Source organism: Pogonomyrmex barbatus, unplaced genomic scaffold (genome assembly GCF_055798465.1).
Source record: "Pogonomyrmex barbatus isolate J1 unplaced genomic scaffold, ASM5579846v1 scaffold3, whole genome shotgun sequence".
Taxonomy (NCBI): Eukaryota; Metazoa; Arthropoda; class Insecta; order Hymenoptera; family Formicidae; genus Pogonomyrmex; species Pogonomyrmex barbatus.
Genome location: NW_028297127.1, coordinates 9,384,536 through 9,389,704, shown reverse-complemented (window position 1 = coordinate 9,389,704; position 5,169 = coordinate 9,384,536). Strand labels below are relative to the sequence as shown.

At 26.8% G+C, this 5,169-nt stretch overlaps 1 protein-coding gene and 1 long non-coding RNA gene across 3 annotated transcripts in view; one reads left to right on the top strand and one right to left on the bottom strand.

Annotated features, from left to right (window-relative positions):
- LOC105433428 (galectin-8) overlaps window positions 1-5,169 on the bottom strand; it is a 420,969-nt gene that overhangs the window by 414,854 nt on the left and 946 nt on the right. The window lies entirely within an intron of this gene.
- On the top strand, window positions 1,074-4,191 carry LOC105427786 (uncharacterized). Its single transcript, XR_967939.3, has 3 exons — window positions 1,074-1,338; window positions 2,059-2,194; window positions 3,929-4,191. It is a non-coding gene; the product is annotated as an uncharacterized LOC105427786 (long non-coding RNA).

The window sequence follows — 5,169 nt, the reverse complement described above, 5'->3', positions numbered from 1 at the left end:
ACTTACATTCTATGATGAGCTTTTTCCTGTTGGTATACCATCAGTTTCCAAACAGTTTTAGTATATTACATCGTCTAATTTTCTGTTGTTGAGATCGTTTCATCTTCTTCCACTTTTGCCATCGCTTCCACATTATTAATAACAACAAGTCAGGGTCCATGATGACTTCTGAATACATTCGCACAGATTAAGTTCGCATCTACTTTACTTATTCATACACATACTTGTATGTAAAATCTCGGTTTCCCATGAAGTGTACCTTTCCAGATACGCAGATTACAAAAACCAATCACAAATTAGTTTAGCATTTCTGTTAGAGAATACAACAGAAGCCTTCAGCAATTAATTACGCATTTCTCGAAATTTTGAAATATGTTCTATGTGAAAGAAGACTTTCAGAATGGCGTAACGTGTTTTAGTAAAATATTATATAATATAGTAAATAGAATATGCAAATTACACTTACGCAAGTTACGCCGCATATGACGGCACCCTCAGAGATACAGAAATGATATGTACACCTTTCTATCGCGTATACTCATAGGTTGTACTCCAAATATGAGAACAATACATGCGAACATGAATCGCATTATGTGCAACTCTGTTCTATAAAAATAGTATTTATTGACGTACCCAAGGAGCAAGATTACATTATAATGACGATTTAAGGTTATTTTTAAGTCATCTTTAATAAATAAATAATAAAATAACATTATTAATTACTATCTTTCTTAATTAACTTATAATATATAAATAAGAAAAATATTTCCCATATTAATAATATTTAATATTAATAAATTTATAAACAAGTAAACAAAATATATACAATAATTTATAAACAATTTTCATTTAAAAAATGATTCTTATTATACTATATTATATTATATTAAATATAATATAGGTTCATGGGTCTATATATGTAATTAAATTATCTACAAGAATTACATATGCAATCGAAATTTTAAAATTGAGACTGTTTATACGACAATATAGTAACATTCATTAATCAGAACTATCATCTCTAACAGCATATGATATCATACATATCATCCCATTTTTATACTCAATGTATTGTGATCATCCGTAATGTACTAAGATTTACGCTCGAACGTCACTTAGTATATCAATAGGTTTTCTTTTGCGCACGTATATTCTCAGGATTTACTCAGAGATATGAAAATGATATGTACGTATTTCTATCGCGCGCGTATATTTCAGGTTTTACGTCAAGTACGAAACGGTACGTACATCTATGCCATCTCTACTTTCTGTTTTGGTTTCTTTTTGTTTAGCACGGCATCAGAATAGTCAAGATTCTGAAGATCACCGATATTGAAAGTAATCCTTTTTTTTTTAAATTTCATTCCAAAAAACAAAGAACAAAGTTTGACAGATAGTTTTTATATATGAATGATGTAATATTTTTCATTATTTTTTTTGTTTTTATAAAATTATTCTGCTTAGAATAGTTTAAGGTTATTTTTATAAAAAAGATGTACAAATATAACATTTCATACATAATTTAACATAAAATATTAATTATTTTAGCTATATTAGATATTCATTGCAAAATTATTCATTAAGTGTTATATTTTTACATCTTTTTTACAGATAACCTTAAACTATTCTAAGGCTTCTAAGCGGAACAGTTTTATAAGTATGTAAAAAATATAACATCAAATATAAAAACGGTCAAATTTTGTTCACTATTACTATGACAATCTGCAAATCGCTATCTACAAATAATTTGCAGAATAGTTTTACGAGTTATTTCTTTATAAGATAAGTGTTCAAATTATCAAGCAAAATCTCAAGCTGAATCTAGAACTGCAAGCATTTCAATGAAAATTAGTTTGAAGTGTACTTCGTTGTTGTGTCAAACAAAATATTTAGCTCGAGGTTTAAATTCGGCTCAAAATTTGACTCGATAATATGGACATACAATATTACACAAAGTTTGCATTACAATCCATCTCTCAGTTTTAGTTAAATATATAATATACATTATCTTAATTTTTAATGTCTTAAAATGATAATTATATATAAAACTGTTTTCAGCCCACAAGGTCAATAATTTCAAGTCCTCCAGCTATATAATACTTTTTCTTTTATAATGAGACAAGTCGGCGGTTATTTTTATCAGACTCTAATGTATCTGTTTATTAATCAGTATTCAAGATCAATGGAATGTATGGTATGTTCTTTCTGTCCTAAAAATTTTATACTTTTACATCTCACTGTCTGTGTATAATTTCAATACAATTCTCTTGTTAATTTCAAAGTTATTTTACTTCTTCTTTGCCCTTGATTCTCATATAAAACTGGATTTTATAATACTTAGTTATAAATTTTATGTGAATGGTGAATTAAATCATTTTTTATATAATTTAATAAAAATAATAATAGTGCAAAGGTTTATTTACATCCACTTTATCATTAAAAACTTTTGTCACAAAACTGCAGCAAAATTATCTTATAATGATAGTTATATGTAATTAATTATATTTTATATTAGTTTAATTAATAATTTTAATTATATAAAATATAATTATATATAATTTTAATTTTAATTTATATTAATTTATATTAATTTATATTAATTTATATTAATTTATATTAATTTATATTAATTTATATTAATTTATATTAATTTATATTAATTATACATAAAATTATTTTCAGTCCGCAGAGTCAAAGTTCCAAGTTTTCTAGCAATATTATAGTGCTTTTTTCTCGTCCGACAAAATAAATCGGAATTATCGGTTACTGGTGCTGCTGGATATTAACGTTTTCTTTATTCACTCATCAAACATTCAAGAATATCAACGGAATAGATATTTTTTTTTCTTTATCTCAAGTTAGATGACAAATTCACTGAATGTAAAACTTTTTTTGCTTTGACATTAACATAATCTGCTTTTGTCATTAAAATACAGCAAAATTAAGTCATTGCGTTAACCGTTATAAGGCAAAATTTTTTGTTGTTTGTTTGCGAGTTTTCAACGCTAAAATTCGATTTTTTACGATAATAATTAATTTTTTATTCTTTATTAGGAAAAAACAAATAAGTTTAAAGTTAAAAAAACTTGCTAAAATTAAGCTAAAAGTTTTCAAAATCTGCAAATTTGTTTAAAATATTTTTTCGAAAATACTTTTATACAAAACTTAAAATGGGACTTAATAAATAAAGAGCAATACAATCGAGCCAGATCTTCATGTTGAATAATATTTATTAAAGAGTTCTGCAGATGTTATAACGTTACTAATGATTTCATGGTTTAATTCTGTTGACTGTACTCATAGTTTTTTTCATTCGAATGATTGAGTGTATGTTCTATATCATTACCATGTCATTTAATTTTTTGAGCAATGAATTGATGATCTATCCTTTCTTTCTTTTATATTTTGTTTCTTTTATTTACGCTGATGATGAACTAATGTCAAAATATCTGATAACTCTTTAATAAATATTATTCAGCATAAAAATCTACCTCGATATTACTCTTTATTTATTTTGAATTTGCATTTGACATCGGCCTTATTCGTTGTTATTATTAAAATGGGACATTTTGTGTAACAAAATATATTCTATTTAAAAAAATGCAAATGCAAAATGCAAATCTATCTGCAAATGAATCTATATCATAATCAGCACTGTACTATCCATTTTCTTTGAAACTTTTTTGTTAATTCGTTTCCTTTTGCAATATTTTACTGTTAAAATTAATATTAACCGAGAGTTGGGAAATAATTATTTTTCGCATTATTCCTAACGGCATTATTGTTACTTTTTTTGCTACAATTATTACTTTTTTTTTATTTTAATTGTAATGATAACATTACATTTTTACAATAACAATAAGGAATTCAGCCTTACTGTTATTGTTACTTTAGTTTTCTGTTATCTTTGTGCTTGTTATTTTTGCAGATGTGATGAGACACGCACATACTGCTGCAACTAATGAAGAAATAGCAGTACCCATAAAAGTATGGTTCGCTCACGCAAAGGAAAGAATAGCTAGCGAACATCAAAAATAACATTTAGAAGAATTGGGGATGTGCAGAATTATTTTTGACATTTTTATTATATAATATATAAATGTCATAAGTTATTATATGAAATATTATCGAAAGTATTATATAAAAATATAAAATAAATAATATAAACATATATAAAGAAATATAAACAAACTGAACTGTATAAATGTTAATAAAATTAACATTTAAATTAATAAAATTATAAGAAGTACATATTTTATAAATTTATGAAATTTATTTTAGCAGTGTGTGTGTGTGTGCGTGCGTGCGTGCGTGCGTGCGTGCGTGCGTGCGTGCGTGTGTGTGTGTGTATGTGTGTGTGTGTGTGTGTGTGTGTGTGTGTGTGTGTGTGTGTGTGTGTGTGTGTGTGCTCAGGAAAAAGTACACACACATATTGCTAAAATAAATTTCATAAATTTATAAAATATGTACTTATAATTTTATTAATATATATATATATGTGTGTGTGTGTGTGTGTGTGTGTGTGTGTGTGTGTGTGTGTGCGCGCGCGCGCGCGCGCGCGCGCGCGCGCGCGCGCGCGTGTGTGTATGTGTACTCAGGGAAAAAGATTGTGATACATATAGTGACAGTAATTATATAGGTAACACAATTTTTATATAGGTGACAACATTACACAATTTTTATGTATAAAATTAATGTACATAATTTCATTAACTATTTTATATTTATTGCAAGTAAAGCTGCTTATAATAACTATAAAATAGTTGATTGAACTGTTAGTATCAATTCTATATATAAAAATTGTATAACTGCTACCTATATATATAATTGCTATTACTTTTTTTCTCTGAGTATGTGTATATAGAAGCGTGTGCACGAGGCTGCGTATATACTGGAGGCATACTGAAAATATATTGCGGTTAATAATTTATGTATTTCTTCGGTATATTACGAGTAATTCCCAACAAAACTGTGTGGGCTTTGACAATGCGGACACAATAGCATTCAGAGTATTTATTCCGTATATTCCAGTATTCGAATATTCTGAGATAATACGCAATATACTGATGCGATATACTACGTATTATCTCAGAATTTACACGTGTTGTTAGGATATTTTATGTCAAAATTCTGTATTCACTTATATCATCATTTCAGTAGCAGATTTCA